The sequence below is a fragment of the Coenobita brevimanus genome, chromosome 84, assembly GCF_032717465.1.
Source record: "Coenobita brevimanus isolate Jiangsu-jjx chromosome 84, ASM3271746v2, whole genome shotgun sequence".
Lineage (NCBI taxonomy): Eukaryota > Metazoa > Arthropoda > Malacostraca > Decapoda > Coenobitidae > Coenobita > Coenobita brevimanus.
In genome coordinates, this window is record NC_137037.1 from 13412854 (window position 1) to 13434155 (window position 21302).

At 40.7% G+C, this 21302-nt stretch overlaps 1 protein-coding gene and 1 pseudogene across 1 annotated transcript in view; one reads left to right on the forward strand and one right to left on the reverse strand.

Moving 5' to 3' along the window:
- LOC145410065 (QRFP-like peptide receptor) overlaps positions 1-21302 on the forward strand; it is a 597699-nt gene that overhangs the window by 348323 nt on the left and 228074 nt on the right. The gene's annotated exons all lie outside the window — the stretch shown is intronic.
- On the reverse strand, positions 11577-18926 carry LOC145410017 (uncharacterized; annotated as a pseudogene).

The window sequence follows — 21302 nt, forward strand, 5'->3', positions numbered from 1 at the left end:
ATGGGGTTTCATTGTATTTGAAGGGGTCAAACCTCCCAAACCCCCTCATTTCACACACTGGTGTTACCCACGTCATCAGGTGTAAATGCAGTAGTAATTTTTAATCTGCGGCGATAGCCATCGGGTCAATGAGTGGCCAAAGTTCTTGTTCTTCTTCTTCTGCTTCTGGTGGATATGTTAAAAGGAGGCTTTTGGAGACATAAATTGGTACTATATAAGGTACTGTGACATGGAGAATCCAAATCTGCCATCACCTGACACTTGAGATGGCGCCATCTAATACCAACTGTAGCAAAAGTGCTTAATTTAAGGCTATTGAGATGTAAAAGTGGTCCCACGTGTGGTTATTTAACATGAAGAATCCAAATTTGCCGTCAGATGACACCTATGGTGGCACCATCTGCCAAAGACTTTAGCAAAAGTTCTTCATTTAAGCCCATTGAGACATAAAAGTAATCCCATATAAGGTTCTTTGACGTGGCTAGTTACTTTTTACAGCAAACTGTTTGAAACAAGAGCCTCGTTGTAGGTCCCACAGCAGTTCTACTCTTGTTGATAAGTAAATGTCGGGCATTAAAAAAGTAAACTGCATGCTAAAGGCTTGATGTTTTATTTCCGTTTTTAACACAATTAAAAATTATAGGTAGATAGATAGATAGATAGATAGATAGATCGATAGATAGATAGATAAACATAGTCATGAAACATATTCTAGGTATGAATGAATATTTCAACAAAATGGGTAAAGTTCTACTGTATATAGAAACACGAAATACATATGATCATACTCTTTTTACTTAATATTTTTACGAACTTAATCTTCTGTAAAAAATAAAACTTTTTGTGCACTGCGAGGAAAACCTTGTGAGTAGTTATTATTAATCAGTTTATCGGGTACTCGGTCAAATGTTGGACAGAAAACTTCGAAAACATTCTCCAAACATAATGTCCCACACCTTTATTTTGGCAGCTAAAGCCAAGGAAATGTCTGCTTGAGGCAATATGCAAAGGTGAGTGGCAGCAAACGGAGCAAAATACTATTTGCTGGAAGAGGATATTCTGGCAGTAAAGCAATTCATATAATTGCCGAAATCATTTCCAGAAACTGCACTCTGAGCGTCAAGTCAAATCTCAGTTTTAAGAAAGATTCCTTTGCAGGGTCTGCATCTTCTGTCTTGCTGCAAGGAACCAATATAGGTTGTTGAATCCATATACAGCGGCCAAATTCTAAGTTTAGTTGAAAATATTTTAATAGAGCGTAATTCTGACAGCGAGATGACTGAGATCACCTTCTTTCAATGCGCACTTCTTACTTTTCTCCCCGATTAAATTGTTCATTTCACTGAGCATTATATACTTGATTTTGTACATTGACTCTTTCTCTCCAGAGGATATTCTGATCATAGAATGCATGAACCTTTCCATATAGGTAAACTGAGCACTTGTCCCCATGGAGAGAAAGATTAAGATAATGCAGTTCTGAGAATATGCTAAAGAAGTAACAGATTTTTTTCTGCGGCCGTCTCATGCAAGATTGACATCACAGATTTTAAAATGTCATTAGTTTATTCCCAAAGTGCTCTTTCAAGTTCTAAATTCTAAGATGTCAAATCTGAATTACGCAATAGCATAAATATGATAACATTGACACACTAAGACTTCTGTAGAGTATAGTTGGTTTTGTTCAGAACTCAGTAGGGATTTTATTTAAATATGAGCACCTTTATTCTCAGCTTCCTGTTAACCACATCAAAACGTCCAAATGACCCACTTGTGGGTAAGTACCTTTAGGCTGAGAATCCCTGCTTTAGAGGAAGAACCATGACCATCTACATAGACAACTACAGAGCGGCTAGAGAGGAAACTAGAGATAAAGCCTTAGAGGGAATAACAGAAACCTAAAGAGGGCTGTTTGGAAATTAAAGGTTTATGACAGACTCGGTCGAAGGCCTCTGCGATGTCAAGTGCAATGGCGAAGGATTCACCAAAGTACCGAATGAGGATGACAATGAATTTGAATGGGATGTGAGAAAATTTTAACTGGAGCATCCCTCACGGACTCCACAGTAATGGTCAGAAAGATGCTTATGGAAGGAAGGGTGCTTCAGATTCTTCCTGCTGACGGTTAACTCAAAGACAGTGGAAATGCAAGATATAAGAGGTATTGGGCAATATTTAAAGAGTTGGGAATGGTCACTTTTCCTTGGGACGAACTAAATGAGGACAAATTTCCAGCTAGAGGGGAAAGTGCAATTAATAGACAAAGGTGTCAGCACGGAAGCACAGTAGAGGACAGCAGGAAGGACCCGGTTAAGACCGGATATTCTATTGTTATTGAAAATATGAAACTTATTCAGGCCAGTGAAATCCGATAATATATATCGCTTCTGAAGAAACTATTATTATAGGAATGAGAAAGTTAGAGGAAGAAAGAGGAGAACAAAAACCGGAATCGTTCAGAGTGGGATGGATGTAGAGGCTTGAGCAAAAACTTCAGCTTTTTCAGTGCTTAGGCAAAAGGAGGTGGAGCACAGGAAGAGGTGAGGCAGGGGGAGGCAGGAAATGGTGAATGGGGTTAGGAAAGGAAAGGTAGGGATAGTGAGGCAGATGGAGGTGAGGCAAGAGGAGATTAGGTAAGCAGAGGTGAAATAAAGAGGGAAATGGGAAAATCAGGCAGGGAGAGATAGGGGGATACACAGAGGGGCAGGATAAAGAAAGGAGAGCCAGCGAGAAAGGAGTGTGACAGGAGTGGCAGAGTTAGGAATACTTCAGGGAGAGGCAGAGATAAGAAGGATGGAGCAAGGCAAAGATGTGAGAGGCAAAGAGAAGCAGGGAGAGACAGCAAGGAGCATGAAAAGGCAGGGAGGGACGGGGGCAAGCAGGGAGAGGCAGTGTGAGACTGGGTGGGATAGGGTTAGGGAGGGAGAACCCAAAGAGAAGAGGATGAAGCTGAGAGGAACAGAACCAGGAAGGGAGAGTTAGGTACAGGTAGAGAGAGACAGCGTGAGACAGGGAGATGGAAGGTGAGGCAGGCAGGAATGTGGAAAGATTAGACTGAGGGAGGTAGAGATAGAAAGATTGAGGCAGGATCAGCAGGAAAAGGGAAGGATTAGCCAAAGAAAAGACAGTAAGACAATGTTAGACGGAAAGAGGCAAAGACAGGAAAGGTGAGACAGACTTATCCAGGTAGATGTAGGAGCAGGGAAGGTTTGGCAAGCGTAGGGAAAGAAAGACATGGTTGGAAATGGTGAAGTACGGTCAAACAGTATTAGACAGAGAGGTACAATAAGGACGGGTAAGTCAGGGAAAGGTAGGGTTAAGTAAGGTTTGTGGGAAGAGACAAGGTTAGGCAGAGATAGGAAAGGAGAGGCAAAGTTAAACAGAGAATAGGCGAGGAGAGGCAGGGTTAGGCAAGGTACACTAAAAATCACATTACGTCCACCATCACCTCGTTATATTGCTGTCCTTTACGCCATCACCCAGTTTTTATATCACATTTATTCTCTATATTGCTTCATACAGAGCGAGGGGATATACAACCCTGATTTTATCTTCAATATTAGTGGTCTTTCATGTCGCTTCATATTTCCGCTGGCTCTTCACATTCTTCGTTTATCTCGCTTTAGAAATGGAACACCCGCTTTCCTTCCTCCTCATTTAGAAGTTGTCATTTTCAGATATCAGAGCGCCTGCCACCGCCACCATTTGGCTCAGTTTCTTTCGCCTGTCCTCTGATGATGCAGCTATCATCGTTCCTACCTTGAATGGTGTAGAGCATCTTGTACAGATGTGGTGAATAGGTCTTTTACACTAGTTTGAATCTGTGCAGGACCTACTGAGATCTTGCTAAAGGTAGGTAGTCTCTATTAATTTTAACTAGGCATAAAGTTGCTGTGTGAAGTTGCAGAATGTGGTGAAAGTTTTTGGCGTATCTGGTGGAGTCAGGATTCCGGGGGCTTGAATGATGAGTGAATGGAAGTGTGGCCTATTTGGATTGGGCAAGTTTGTGCTGTCTGGACATTGCTACTCCTCACCCTGCCCTTGGGTGGGAAAGGAGGTCCGGGTGATGATGATGATGATGATGATAAAGTTGCAATCTCTCCTCCATTTTGAATACTGAACTACAACAAGAGGTTAACGCTACCATTTAATGCTGACGCTAAGGTGATGGAGAGGGACGCCTCTACAGGTTGCCACCGTCATAACCGAGCGGTGGAGCTGCCCGGTTATACAGACGTCCCTCAGCTCCCTCCTTATCCCCTAAAAAAGGATAGTTGAAGAGTGGCAGCTTCAATCTACAGTATACGAGATTCGTGTTCAGATGAATCCGGGTTACAACTACTGCTACTACTGCTAGTCACGAAGAAGCGCCTTGAAAACGATGTAGCGAGACAGTTCTATCTTATTCTTCCATTGAGCAACGTGAAATATGCTCTGAAAGGACAAAAATCTGAGCCAAGTCAAGCTGAACGAACTATAGTACTATTCAAGGTAGTTGGAAAAATTACATTCTCTCATCATTAGTGCGGCACCAAAGACTTGTTACAGAACTAACGGCCTACACTGTATACCTTGAGAGGTTATGACCACGTGGGGAGGCTAGAGAATGTGAGACTGACTAGGACAGTGTATATCTGAGAGGTGACGGGGGTGAGGGGAAGGAGCCGGAGGGATGGGGTGGAGGGGTAGGCTACATGAGAGAGAGGGGTGCAAGTCGGAAGAGTGGAGCCTGATGGCATACGACAGGGTAGGGGGGAGGAGGAGACCAAATATGAGACAGAGAGATCGGGGTAGAGGGACATATGAGATGGTGGAGTGTGAGCTGGAGATAGAGCAGCCTAATGGTAGAGGAAAGAGTGATATGGAAGCAATGCATTACTGGCCATCACTCTACGGAATTAAGGTGTTTGGCAAACGATCGATAGACAGAGCTATATACCCAGAGAGAGAGAGAGAGAGAGATTCGCCCCTGGTATCTCATGAATGCGGAAATAATCAGATTCCTGAGACTTCTTATTATGAATATTAGCTATGTTATGGTGACGCCTTCACAAGTTTTGTTTCCTTTCAACTTATTATTATTATGGATCAACGAACACTCTCTCATGGTCACGCCTTTTTAAGCTTTGTATTATTCAGGAGTATGATGGATCCATCAACGTTCTCATGGTGTCACCTTCTCAAGTTATATATTCCTGAAGCTGTCGCTTTGTCCCCTTCTCAAGCTTTATATTTTTCAGGTGTATTATAATAGATCTTTTAACTCTCTCATGGTTGCGCCTTGTGAAGCTTTATATTCCAACAAACGTCAAACCATTTCACTGGGTTGCGCTTGTGCATAGAAGTCTGAGTGTTAACACTGCCATTGAAAATCCCTCTGTCATGGGCCTTCTCAAGTAATTAAGTCGGGATAACGCAGGACGATTTTATTCACCTTAGCGTCATAGGAGTGTGCGATGTCATGTAGATGCTTCAGAATGTAATTTATTATAGTTATGAATACAAAAAATGCCAAGGGTGATTTTACAGTATACTCGTACATCAGGCGCCTTCCAGAAACGTCCCCAGCTCCCTCTCTATCCCAGGCTTGAGGATGGTTGATGTTAAGAGTAAAAAGGAGTACACAGGAGTACAAAGGACAGCAAACAGCAACAGACCTAGTGATCCATTGGCGACTGTGTGTAAGAGAGAATACTAGGACTATATCTAATTCTTAAAGCAGTGGATAAGAACAGAAAAGCAAGCAGGCTCCAGTCAAGCGAAGCAGTCCACTGGGTTCACACAGAGATGAACCTAGGGCTGCGACGACGACGACGACAATAGTACGGTAAATCAGAGGGTGAAACATATAACAATCTGCATCCTCCAGTGTGTCAGAACGTTAAGTACAGCGTGTGACGCAATTGTATTTGTTAATTAATTAATTTATATATTCATTTATTTGTGTTCTTTTGTATTTATCCATCTACCGTATATTAAGATGAATACATGTCCGGACTGAGTAGCATAGGCCTGTTGCCTGTGTACCTCCTGGGACAATATTGGACTGGATGTTGGATGGTACGGTAGACGAAATGCGCATCAACACGGAATTTGGTGAATACAAGCTCGGAAATGTCGAACCATCCAAGACAAACAGTAACTGAGGTAACGCTCTCGATGTGTTTCCCTGGTTGTTGACTTCTTCACTACAATGACATATAGATGGATGGGTGGACAGATAAAGAGATGACAAGATAAGTAGATACAGATAGATAGATAGATAGATAGATAGATAAACAGATAGACAGATAGATAGGAAGACCTCTTGTACTAAAGGAGCCAATAAAAACTATACTGTATTTAATCCTTTCAGTTCGAGAAGTCTACCCTTCAGTGAATATAACAAGTCGCCTGGAGAGAGCAGGAGTTTAGCAAAAATGTGTCCTCTGGCTGTAGGGGGTAATCTTGAGACAGGCCCGTACACTAAATGGTATAGGAGACTACGTAGCATCTTTTCCTTAGCTATGTATTCTGCAAATTAAATCTCAATATCCTCTTGTATGTTATTATGTAAAATGTTGATATTATAGCGATGTAAAAATCATACCAGAAAATGATAAAGTTTAATGTGTAAATAATTCTGTAAAGAGGAGCGATAAGACTCCTCCCAATGCCACTGATAATGTGGATAATATAGCACATAAATTTGTGGATAGTTATTTGATTGACTATATATCGACATACCCGCATCCTGAACTGCTTTGGACACCATCATCTTCCACGATAGGATCTGAGAGACAGCCACAAACACGTTGATCTCTTGACGTGAATAGAGTTCAGTTTTGCTTTCTTCCTTTGGTGAGGCAGTATTATGTACTGCTTAAACATTCATCGATATTTACATTTTTTTTTTCTTCGGGGGTTATGTAAACATTTTAAGAACCGTACACATACTCAAACGAGGCAACACACACACACACACACACACACACACACACACACACACACACACACACACACACACACACACAGCACTTTGGTTCAATAATTCACTTACAGTATACCAAACCAACTCTTACTTGGCCTCGTTTGCACTAAGCGAGTCCCTCTTTGCTTAAGCATTTCTCTCCCGAGAATTCCTTATGATAACACGTTTTTGTTGTACTTCTTCTTGTAAGCAATTTCAATTTCATTTTTGAAATAGAAACAGAGTTAGGATGATGATGATGACGATGATGATGATGATGATGATGATGATGACGATGATGATGATGATGATGATGATGATGAGGGTGCAAAAAAGGAGGAAAAGGAGAACAGGATATATATATATATTTATATATATATAGATAGATATATACATATATAGATATATATATATATTTGAGAGAGAGAGAGAGAGAGACAAACAGACAGACAGACAGAGTGTGTGTGTGTGTGTGTGTGTGTGTGTGTGTGTGTACAGGTACACCACCACCAATTTTCCGGCATCAGATTGTCCGGCAGCTCATGTTATCCGGACAAAATTACGAGAGGGCACTTGAAATGTCTGCACCCGCCATACTAGCTTACCAGCCGCACAGTGCTGAGTGTACCGGGTGCCCACTTGACTGGATTGCTTACGCTGCACGTCTTGATGGTGATCCCTGTCGTCTGTCTGATTCTTAGCTTATTACCAACTGCGATAGCGAAGCTGGTATTGTTTTCAGTTTGTCTGTGTGTCTGTGTCTGTGTGTCTGTTAGCACAATAAGTTCTCAACTGCTCAAGATAGCCTAACAAAATTTTACAGGTGTGTAGTAGAGAAAAAAATTGGTCACGAGGTCGACATTGTTGAAAGTAAGTCAAGGTCTATGTGTCTGTTACCACAATAACCGCAACCGCGCAGGATGTCATCACAAAATTTTTCCGGTGTGTAGTAGGGATGACAATCTACTACGAGTTCGAAATTGGTTAAAATAGGTCAAGGTCAAGGCCATATTCCGAGCCTAACTATGTATGTATTGGCTCGCGGCTGGTGTGATTCTCCCCATGGGGGGACCTTTAGTTTTAATTACGTTTAGCATAGCTATAGCTTCCAAGAAAAATAAAAATATCAATGGTGGTGTCAAGCATAAACACCAACCTATTTCAGCACAGTCAGACCTCCTTGATCGTGGTTAATTGGTCCGCCAAGCTACCGCAGTGACTAAACCCTTCAGTAACTAAATAAAATATAAATGGGAAAAATGTGATAGGTTTGGTTCATGGACCACAAGTTTACAACCACTTTTTTACCAAGTATCCAAATACTAACCCCTAAAACGACTGGAGGGACTGGATCAGCCATATTTACATCTATTCTGTTATTGCTGATTGTGAACCAGACGATAATTTTCTCTCATATAATCCAAAGCAACTTGCCAGCCAGCACTGTTATCAATTATATTTGCCTGTGAATATGAACTTCTCACAAACAACCATTCCTAACCATCAGCTTTTGTTCCTGTGATGAAACTTCTCAACCCACTTCTCGTGCTTTTAGTTAAGCTTACCCTTAAATACTATATACATTATCACTTCGTTTTACTCAAACGATGATTTCCATCACTGATATCTACTTAGATATCTTTTAAGTGAACGTGGAGCGCATCAAAAGAACTACGTTACTGAATTGTTTGTGTGTGAAGCCAGTCGTCACGAGGAACGCCGTTACCATAGTAACCAATGCACAGCATCCTATTAACCTGCACTGGCTGAGCGTATCTCCACGTATATTTTCACTCACCTGCCTGGACACAATGGTGTATTAGCAGCTATTTGGGTGGATATAGTGTAGTAAGACATTTTTAGTATGTTACCAAACAAATATAATAAAGTGATATAAGATAGAACTGTTGAAAAACTGAACTGAGGTGTTTCTGTGCGGAAGTTGTGTGACAAGTGGTACTAGTTCGTCAGTTGTTTAGGAAATTGAGGTGCAAAGGGAAAGATACTAAAATTTAATTCAGACAGTTATTCAAAGAAGCAAATGAACATTAGAAAACTTATGAAATATGGTAAGACTAGACTATTGAGCATGATCTAGTGATAGTGGAATGGTTTCGGCACCGTCGGAAAGATAAAGTGGACTTGTCATGCAGCATGATAGCGAATCAGGGTCAGTTTTACTCAAATTAGAACATGAGTGCGATTACACTGAAAGATACTGGGGCACAGGTGTATTGTTTACTTATTATACGTGGCCTGCGTTGATCCCTGGTGAATTATTATACTGACACATGTGGCCACCACTAGTTCGGCAAAACGGTTCATCAGGCAAGGCACTGGAGCCGAGGTTGCTGGAAAATCAGTGTATGTATATCTATATCTATATCCATCTATCTATCTATCTATCTATATACCTAGTCTGCTTCCCCCAAAGAATGGGGGGGGGGGTGTAGCCGAGACAGGACGACACACTCCCAATTTACTCATCCACACACACACATTTGTTTCGTATTTTAGCCCCATGGGAAGACGGGACAAATCCTCACCGCACCACACCGCACGAGAATCAATATATATATTTGGGTGTCCCAGCCTCACATGTGAAAATAAAAATTTGCAAGAGTCAGATAGCACATCCCTTTAATTATTTACACTTGAAGAAAGAAAAAAATGGGCAAAATTTCATTGACCTATTAGGAGGGGAAAGGTCCCCTCATCGACCTTGTTTATTCGACCCTATATGAACAAACAGAAATGCACAGCATTAATCATTCTAGAATGAAAGAATGAAATGTAAATTCTTTCTAATGACTAATTAAAGGAAATGAAAAGTCCTTCTACAGTAAAATTTTTAAAATGAAATGGAAATTCTTCATAATGGCATATTTAATTGCGGGGGCCAGAGGATCTTTTCATCTGCTGAGGGGAACTGCTGACGGTGGTATTTGACGACTTGGTACACGAGCTGCCATTCCTCCTTGTTTTTTGTCAGGCCCTCATTGAAATCTTCTGCCAGTTTCACTGCCCGTTCTGCCGCGTCTGTCACAGATTTCAACGATGGTGCACATCCTTCGAGATCTTTGGGTTTTTTTGGAACCGGCAGCTTCAGGCAATGAAAAAAGTTTTGAGTCCTTTCCGTGACCAATGTGCTCAAATCCGACCGTCTCATGGTCAAGGCCCTCTTTCCCTCCAGCCAACGCAGATCTTTTGGGTTTTCGGTCTTCTTGTGCAGGTTTTGGAGCATGGCCGTCTTCTCTACTTTGGGGGTTTGGGAGGAGAATATAGCGAGTCTGGCTAAATCTTCGCTTAGGTGCGAGAGGTGGCCCCGGAATTTCGTCTATGTGGCGGTACCTACATCTTGATCCATCGCCTTGTACTGCTCTAGGTCCTCCAACAGCTCCAGGTAATTGACGGGCACGTCTGCCATCAGTGGAGCCTCGAACCACCTCTGGATGTAGATGGTGACAGCAAAGACGTTTATCCTGCGTAGTGACCAGACCTCGTGAGGAGTCAGGTGGAACTGGCTCCAGAAGATGAACATCTTAAGACAGTAAATGCCTTTGGCCAACAACATGGCTCGGTGGTATGTTCCAGGAGAATTGTACCGGAGATCTCATTTGCCATGACCATCAAGGAAGACCAGAGCGAGGATCAGGAACTCCTAGTAATTGTCTCTTGGGTGGCCAACTTCAAGCTGTTCCTCAATGAAGTGGACATTCTGCTCTTTTTTCAACGCCACCCATTCCGAAAGGAAGTCGTTTGGGCCATTGCTGTTGAAAAGAGAAGCCTGCTTCTGGCTAATGAACTCCCATTGGTATTTGAAGCGAGTGAACAGCACAATTTTGCGGCCAGAAGACCTGAAGAACAGGTCAAAGACTGAGGTGATCACCAATTCCATCATGTGGTGTCTGCAAGCCAGGAAAAGAACACAGTGGTCTAGATGGTCCTGGATAATCATACATGAGCCGCAGTAAATACTGGTATTCGTCGCTGTTGTGTTGAAGCAGAGGCTGGCAATCCGTGGTTGAACTTGAGGTCAATTGTCCAGCACCTTCAGAACAGCTCCGGCCATCCGCTGTCCCGTGCTGACATGGATTTTTGGGATTGCCAACAACTTCTCAAGATTCTTCCCACTGACCAGCACTGGTGTCCGATCCGATTTCCCCCCATCTGAATCGGGGAGGAGTTTGCTATCAAAGTGGACGACAAGCGGCCTATTAGGATTGAACTTGGCTTTGATTCTGGCTGCCAAGTTCTTCCTGGACTTCTGCCGTGAACTGTGAAGACTTGATCTGAACAATGTGACCGAGGATAACTCAACTCCCACGGCAGCGAGTGCTGGAGTCAAAGTGTGCATCGTTTGGTGTACTGAGGTTCCATTTCGATCCAGGGCTGCAGCAAAATAGGAATCTTGGATGATCCTCCTTGGCGACACTTGGACATCCTAGGGAGCGGATTGAGGAGCCAAAGGACCAGGAGAGAAATACTGGACATCATCATTGGATGCTTCGGCCATGGACTCTGAAGAAGAAGACCCGCTTTCCATCATTCCTTTTGCTTGCAATGAGTCATTCTCTTTGCGGCTTTTCTTCTTTCTCTCCTCTTCAGTTGCTCAGCGTTTCTCCTGCTAAGCTGACCTGCAAGCAAACTCCAGGTCCTCTCCTCCGACATCCATCTTCCATACAGTTCGCTGGTCTTGTATGGTCCTCATCACGAAGGTCCACTTGTGCTTTACACCATAGGTAAATGCACTGTATGCTGCATGGGGTTCTGTTTTTGCGTGGCTGGATAGTGTATGAATTTCTTCTACCCATGTCCTTACCTTATCACTCACATATTTATCTTTGAATTCCTAAGTTCCAGTCACAGTCCCTAGATGCCTCTAACCTTCCTTGGTCACTATCACGTTTGTGCCTCTAAATACTTCTTGTGCATCTTGATAGTAAGCTGGTTTAACGATCAAGATGGACTTACTTGCATTAGGGTAGTAACCTATTTCAGGGCCATGAGATGTTACAAGGTCCCACCATTTCCTCACATCCTCAACCTTGCCAGCACCCGTGAGATCATCTGCATAGGCTACCTGTTTTACATTGGTGGCCTCGTATTTGATCTGTTGTTGCAGCACTGTCATCGCCAGGGCGTACATAGCCATGGCAACGGGGTCCCCCTGGGTAGTTCCTTCTGTGGACTGGATTACACTGACATTGTGAGCCTCTGTCTTACCCACAATGTAGAGGTCTGCTGGTTCTTTGTAGGTGTTTTCCACATATTGGACAAATGCTGGGCATTTAACCTTGATATTGTGCAGCATTGCCTCCCGGTTGATGGAATTAAATGCATTTGAGGCATCAACTAATAATACTGCCTGACAGTCCTCTTCCCCAAATATTTTCCTCATGGAGTGAACTGCTTCCTCACCTCCTGTCTGCTGGCTTACACTCACTTGGAGGTTGCCAGCTTCCTGCTTCACATCATCTTTCACCACCTCCATGATGCATTTTCCTATAATCTGTCTTAAGACTTCACCCACCCCGATGGGCCTGCATCCAGGATTCTTATCAAGGGAGATTAGTCTGCCAGCCGTCAGTGCTTCGATGTTACTGCACTGACTTGAAGCCAGCTTCCTCGCCAGTGAGGCAGTGGTGTTACATAGATCTGTTGCTGCCTCCCCAAACTTGATGTTACTGAGAATTACTCGCCAAGATTTTGCATCCAGGCCTGACGGTCCTGCCCCTCCCTGTGTGTGCATTGCCTTCCGCCACACCATATCTCCAGTTATCCTGTCATATATGATGGGATTGGGAGGAGTGTAGTTGCCGTCAGGCTTTGACTGGGCACTTGCTTGTCGTGCAGTCGGGTGTTTTTCTTTTAGTTGTTGCATTGTTTCATCTGTCAAGTCAAGTACTCCATTTGGTGATTCAGCTGACAGGGATCTTGTTGCCATCGAGACCTTCCCCTGTCTCATCTTGCTGCCAAAAATCCTTGCCACATCGTTGGTATTCTGATTTCTTCTGTCTCGGTTGTTTATTCTCATCTGCAAGGCCCTTGCTTCCTCAAGTAGGTTGTCGATTTCACCTCTTTCCCATGTTTCAACCCGCCTTTGGATGGCCTTAATATTTTTCGCAATGCTAGCTCTTGGGCGGGTCTTGTTGAGGAAGAGATGTGGTATTAGTGCCACTACTACAACTACTACTACTATTATTACTACTACTACTACTATTACTGCCATTGCTACTACTACTACTACTACTACTATTACTAATACTACTACTGCCACTACTTCAAATACTACTACTACTATAACTGCTACTACTACTACTACTACTACTACTACAACAACTACTACTACTACGTCACCTAAATTCAACTTTTGCAGTTCGATTTCATTAAGTTGTGGTGAGCATCGTAGCATAAGAGGGATTAGTGAATGTCATCTACCTCCTACAATTACACACACACACACACACACACACACACACACACACACACACACACAACAGGCTCCCTTCCACATACCATTAGCTCCAAATTATCCTTTTAAAACACAATTATATTATTTACCCATCACAATAACAGACGCCACAAACTATCGATAATTCATTTGGGCCTGGCGGATGGTCCATTACGGGTCAAATGACAGTCGCCGCAGCATCGGAAGCTGAGTTAATTGCGTGGTGGTGGAAAAGCGCGCGAAAAAATTAATATGTACTGATAATAACCAGTGAAACGATGCTCTGTGTATTATGCATTTTGGGGTTCGATTATCATCATTGTTTATTTATTAATTAATTTATTTATATATTGAGGATAATCCGCTGTTCGGTCAAATGAGTCTCTGAGTTATTATTTATTTGGCTTGTCTTTTTTTGGGGGGTGGAGAGTAATCCGTATTTTCCTGATGAATTTAATAAATGCCAGTGTACTGAAATTGTGTTGATTGTAGTAGTAGCGATGGTGGTGGTGGTGGTAGTACCGTAGTAGTAGTAGTAGTAGTCATAGTAGTAGTAGTAGTCAATTCAATTCAATCGGCCGTATTTCGTATCTCTTGACACACAAAAAAAAAAAAAAATAACACATTTCATCATCATATACAAAAGCCTGTAAATATGCACACTACATAGAAGGTGATGTACTTAACATATATATATATATATATATATATATATATATATATATATATATATATATATATATATATATATATATATGAAAAAAATCACAAAAGTAATGATAAAGACCAGAGGACATCAAAGTTCATATACACATTATTATCCTATTAGAAACATACTAGCATCAGTCAGTTATATAAAATGTCCCAAGGTAAAAAGTAAAGTTATAATTAATACAATTAAAAAGAAGTCATAGGTGAAATATAAAAGCTAACATCAATAAAAAATTAAAAGGTCCAAATAAAATATAGAAGCTAGCAGCCATAAAAAATAAAAAGGTCCAAATAATATATAAAAGCAAGCTGCCATAAAAAATAAAAAGGTCCATATAAAATATAAAAGCTAGCACCAATAAAAACATAAAATGTTCCAGGATAAAATATGAAATCTAGTAACCATAAAATATACAAGGAGTGCGCCTGTCCTCATGCCTTTGTACCCATTCAATCTTTGTATCTTAAAATATCTAGCTCTTCATGAACTGGACTGACATTATATATATATATATATATATATATATATATATATATATATATATATATATATATATATATATATTCAAAGTGCTTTATTAGGTACTGTATAAAAAAAAACCTTCTTAATATAAGAAATATTGTTTTTAATGAGAGTGTGTTGCGACTTTAACAATCTTTTACAACATCTCGCTTGTGCAGTACCAAGGCAGTGTGGTGCTTACACTGAGTTGCCACACACACCACAAAGCCAGCCAGAAGACAGGGCGTGTGTGCTGGGCAATCTCCATGCCTTGTCTTCCCCCTTACTATTTTTTAAGTCAGCCCAAACCCCACTGACCGGGCTAATGTATAACCCGGCCTGCACTATCGGTGCAGGAAATGTTTAAACGAAACCGAGCTACCGTGATGTGACTGCTGGCAAACATTGGAACATTACTGATACGTTTAAGGGCTTTACTAAAGGCAGTTTCAAAAGCCTTAAAAATTTTTGAATTAAAGGATGTGTTATGGTTCCATAATGGAAGTCCATAGTCTAGTGAACAGTATGACTTAAAAAGAAATAAGGTGGATTTGTCAACACATTTAAAATTTCTAAAAATGCAATTAAAAGAAGAATAAAAGTTATTGTCTAAAAGAAATATCTTCAAGATCTTTGAAATTAAAAGAAACATTATGGCCCAAGTATTTAAATACTTTTACCACCTGCAGCACATCACCATTCAGCTTGATGGTCTCCATTGGATCATCTTGCCTGTAACTAAAAGTGACACAGTTAGTCTTGTCCCTGTTAATCGTCAGTAAATGTTCATCTATACAATTTCCAATTTTACCATACAGAACCTGCATTTCAGCTGCTGTTCCTGCCAATAACACCAAATCATCGGCATATGCTAGGATATTGCATCTAATGTCCCCAAACCAGCATCCACAATCAGAGGTCGAAATATCATTTATAATATCCTTTATATAAAAAAAACAAAAACAAAAAAACGGAGACAAGATTCCCCCCTGTCTCACACCTTTCTCTATGAAGCAATAATTACCATTTGAATTTACCCATCTAATATTAACCTGCTGGTTCCTCAGGTAATGCAGAATCAATAGCACCACATCAACGGGAAGAGAACATCTAAGCAACTTCTTCCCTAGTATAAAATGATCTACCCTGTCAAAAGCCATACTTAAATCAATAAAAGTGGTAATGCCTGATCTTTTGCTTTGGGAATACTTCTTCATGACTTCTTTTAAGATGAAACAAACATCCGTGGTTGAAGAACCAATCCTAAAACCTAGTTGCCTAAAATTAATTATAATCTTCTCTGAAAAATGATCTAAAATAAATAATTCAAAAATCTTTAAAAGGCATGAGGACTGCATGATTGGTCGGTAATTTGGTGAGTCGGTAACATTTTTCTTAGTATCTTTTATTACGAGAGTAATAGTACCCTGCAGAAAATTACCAGGGAGGTAACAATGAACAAAGCACAAATTGTAAAAAACGAGCAAGATTACGTAAAAAAATAGTCAGAAGCATTCTTTAAATAAAAGGAATGAATCAAATCATGACCTTGGCCAACCTTAAGACGCTGTATAAGTTTTCTAAGTGTATCACCGGATATTTGCAAGTACATTTTCTTTCCTTGAGGCCAAACTCTCTTAATTTCACAGCACAAGTTTGTTTCTGATTCATTATTGGTATGAGGTTGATTCAATAAAAATTTCCCGTAAAACACATTATTAACATCACCACTTTCACAATCGATAACAATATGTAACTTATTTATTGACCTTTTTTTCTTGACATCATTCCAGAAGTTTGTTTTATCTTTTTTCACGAAATTTCTCCATAATTGACTGGTAGATCTCTCTTTGCTCATTAATTTTGTATTCCTTAAGAGCCTTCTTAAAATACTTTCTACTAGACAGCATCTCTTCAGGTAGTGGTGTGCCTCGTAATCTGCCATGCGTTACCCAGTTCACATATTTTTCTCTGGCAACACTGTGCTTTTCTTTAATACCGCGGTTCCAACCTGGGATTACCCAAATTTATTCTTTTTGATGCATCTTCTCATATATTTCTGGCTACAGTATTGAACCGTATTCGTAATAATTTCATAGAGTTCATCTATCATTTTAAAATGCTCAGCTTATGACAATCATGTACAGTCTATGAACCAAAGTCCTGCAAGCGCACATCAATATTGTACTATTTATTTCATTTATCTCATGGTCCTTAAGTTTGTGCCATCTGACTGATGAATGGACAGTTTTACTGGAGGACACTTGAAGCTGCATTACAGATACTCCACCAGTAATTCTCAAACTCACAGCCAATGGTAAATGATCCGAACCAATAGTATTCTGTAGTATATTAATGTTATCTGTTTTGATGTTGCTATGTTCACTGCCTATAACATGATCAAGCCACTTCGAGACCGAGTTCCCATAACCTACAAAAGTGTAAGAATTATGCCCAAGATTCTCTAAGTCGAAACATTTTAAACAATTTCTATCCATAAAAACAGACAGATTTCTCCAAGCTCTTCCATAAAGAGGCCAGAGTTAAAATCACCAAGTAAAAATATACAGTCATAATGCAAACTCTCTAGGAAGTAGTCTAGTCTGCCAAGAGATTCCAGGTAATTATTTAAAGTAACCTCTTCCCAAATATCACTGCTCAAATATACATTCATAAAAACAACATTAAAACCAAAAATATTAATACTCTGAACAACAAAATTCTTCTCTAAAACTATCTAATTAATTTTCATGCGAGTGTCCTTTCCCCACAGTATAGCCATACCTCCCTCAGGCGGGCCACTCATACTGGCCAGAGCTTTATCGAAGAATGTGGCACCCACTCCTACACACTCATAATTTTCATCAACATAATCTAAAACACCAACTTTATCATTAGTTATAAAGGTTTCTTGTAAGAAAATTAAACTATATCTTGATGACGTCACATTCCTAACTGAATCTGTTACTTTTCTTCAGCGAGCAGCACTTATAAGCACATATTTTAATAAAACCAGAAGTCATTATAAAAGTAACAGTAAGGTAAGAAAAAACTATAACAGATATATAAAATTACTTATTTCCTGTACTTAAAGAGGCCTGACCTTTAGGTCTATTGAAAATTTTTTCCACAATGATGTCCTCAGGCCAAAGTTCTGGGTTAAATAACATATCCCTCTCTGAAAGCTTCACTGTCACCTTAAAAGCTTTATGCTCATGACTTCTTATCACAGGTTACTTACTGACATTACTTGAACTTTAAAAACATCCAAAATATACGTCTTTAAATCATCACATGTTACACTGTTATCAACTCTCCCAATAAAAATATCAGCCAACCTCGTAAACAGCCTTGATTCTAGAACTAGCAATCCTACCCATTCCGGTTACTCTCATTGTAACGTTATCATTGTTTTTCCTAATTCTTTTTAAACTCACAAATGTCCATCCCTCAGCAGAGGTAGTATTAAGAGGGCCCTTTGAATTAATATTATTAGAGATGGAACAACCAACCTTCGATATGGCACCAGTATTCCTGTCAAGCACAGGTGGCACTGGGGAACTGAACCAAACACCACTCCTCCTGGCACTTCCTGGCCCAGTTATCCCCATCACACTTTCCATCCTCATCTCCATACCCGAAGATGCAACCAAAGCATGAGAGTCCACACCACCATCACCATCACAGCCAACCACAGTAGGGCCGCCGTCACATCCTGAAGCCACATCTTCAACATCATTCTTCCGGTGCATCACCTTACTATACGTTCTCCTCGTCCTGTCATCCCTGCGTCCACCTCTCCTCCTATCGGCATCATCCACGAAGTCTCTCCCGCGATCGGCATTAATCATGTCATCTCTCCCGCCTCTCCCCGGATTAGCATCACTCCCCCTCTCATCCCCACTCCTCGTCTTATTACCATTACTCCCGCCATCTTTACCTCCGATACATGGAGTTGAGCTAACTCGAGAAACATATCTTGTTTTGCCACTGTTATCATTTTCAAGATTTATTTGTGAAGTTGGGGTAACAAGATAAGCATTTTTGTATCTCAGAGAAGTTAGGTCATCAAGAATGTTTGCTTCACTTATTGTTATATCTCGAGCCGCTTCATCCAGTCCCGAGACAGCACTCATGAATTTAGCTTTTAAGTCAACTACATCGGCACTCAGTTGGCGTATCGTGTCACCAATATTACTAACTTCTGTTTTTACATCCAGAACCTTCGGAAGAAATTCCTTAATACTCACTGTACCCTCAGTAAGGCTTGCAAGAAGTGGACCAAGCTTTTCCAGGCCGATTGGTGGCATCCTTTTATGCGAGTCTGTTACAAACTTCACTTGCTTCATAGACTGCTTCACTCGTTCATGGAGTTCGATGAGATCTTTCACTTCTTTACGTTTTTTGTCTGGATCTCTCTTCCAACATAAATCCTCATTTAAAATTCCCCTTAACAATTCTTTACTTTTCTTTATTTCTTCGTAACAGTAAAAGGAGCTAATAATGTCAAAAAGAGTATCATATTGGTAGTCCTTACTACCTGAGTTAAGAAAGCAGAGGAGACTGTTCACAACAAATTCATTTTCAGCCATTGTTTTTCGTTTAGTGGCAACTATTAGATTTTATCACAACACTCACAGAATCTGGTATATTGTAATATTAGATAACTTAATAGCAACAGCATTTCATATCACAATACAAGCATGTCATTTCCATTAGAGACTAATACACCAGCACAGCACTGAGTCACTGTTATCGCAGATTATTGTCCAAAAAATATGGCCGCCAAAATCCCTTTCAGGTATTGTACCTAGGATCAAAGCCCGTCACCAAAGAAGAGTCACAGTACACTCTCTCTCACATTAATCGCTTTAACCACTGCATGAGCGTCATCCAGGATACTTCACCGATATATGTAGGTAATTCAAAATATTGCAGACCACAAGGGTACAAGAAAAGTGTTGCCAAAAAACAGGAGCTTCTTCCAAGCTGCGGCTAGCTATAGCCACAATTTAATGAAATCGAACAGCAAGAGCAAGAGTTGAATTTAGATGGCGTAGTAGTCGTAGTGGTTGTAGTAGTAATAATAGTGGTAGTAGTAGTAGTAGTAGTAGCAATAATAGTAGTTGCAGTCCCAGGCTCATCTGAATTGAACCCAGTGAACAACAGGGTAAAGTTACTTTCTTTCTACAGACCACCATCCTCCTTTTGAGGAACAGAGACGGGAATGAGGGACCTTCATGTGTAGCCAGGCAGCTCCACCACCTGGAGACATCGGTCCCTGACTTGGACCATATCTGACGACTTTCACTAGGGCAGAAAATCCTGTTGTTTCTTGGCACTAAACACTCCTTCAGTCTGTTGATGTAAAGTCTTCCCTTTCAACAACTCACGGCATTTTGATATCAAGACCAGTATGCACTGTTAGGGAAAATATGGGCAAAACTTCCATTGTGAAATAAAGTATAAATCTGGGCACCAATTTCGTCCAAAAACATATTTCGAGTTGACCTATCATTCTGAAAAATTGTACGTAGATAGCAGAGGCCAAGACAGTTCCATTAGAGCCGACTGAGGGCAGTTCGAGCGAGTCCAACCTTAAAAAATCATTTGTTCTCTCTAAATATGTGATGCGAAAATGTGGTATGAGTTAACCCAGAATTTCATAACTGACTACTTTGCGAGCAGCTCCTAATCCCACGTTGCAGCCTTCAGGACGTACCACTTTTCCTAATTTTTATGATGTTTTCAGTCTGTCCCTCCTTCTCTACTCGATCATGAAATAATTTCATGGAAAATCAGTATGTCTAACTTCCATTTTTTTTTTTTCAGTTTCTTTCATCTTCTTCAAACACCACATACGTCTCTTTTATCTTCTTTCTGCATTTTTTTTCTTCATGTGGAATGTGATATGAAGAATGATGACGCTGGCCACGTAGTGGTAACTGCAAACCCAGGCTCATCAAATGTGAACCCAGTGGACGGCTGACTGAAGTTATCCCTCTCCTGCAGCCCATCATTTTTTTTTTTAGAGGATTGGGAGAGAGCTGAGGGACGTTTATATAACCAGGCAGATCAATCCCCACGGTTATATCGGTGCCACCACGAGAAGACATCCCTGTCGAGCTCCAGTAATAGGAAAAATATATACAGTAGTTACAATAAAGACTGAGGTTGCTTTGTCACGTCGACGGAAAGGAGAGTGAGAGATCGATAATAAAAGATTATGGGAGTGAGATGGTTTGGGGAAAAGATGTAGATTTGAAACGGAGGTGGAGGGAGAAGGCACAAGAGTATATACGGAAGGGTGGTGTATTGAGGGAGAATGAATGTTATTGTGTAGGGATAGAAAAGCCTGGAGGTTCTTTTGTTTGCCACACCGTAATAGCATACCGCGTTAGACAGCAGGTATTCAGGTGTACGAACAGAAACAGATGTTCAGATAGCGAGAGACTGACATAGATAGGTAGGTAGAGAGGCAGATAGCTAGACAGATAGGAATAAATGGATCAATACATAGATGAATGGTTATAAACACTGAATTTTTATAGCTTTCTTTTCCTTCCCATTTCTTTAGACGCCTGATAGTTTGAGTTGCTTGGTGACCTACTGATTTCAGACTCCGGTCGAGATGATGTTTTATTTGAGCAGATCCTTTCGTAACTTGAGAAATATGAGGATTTTAG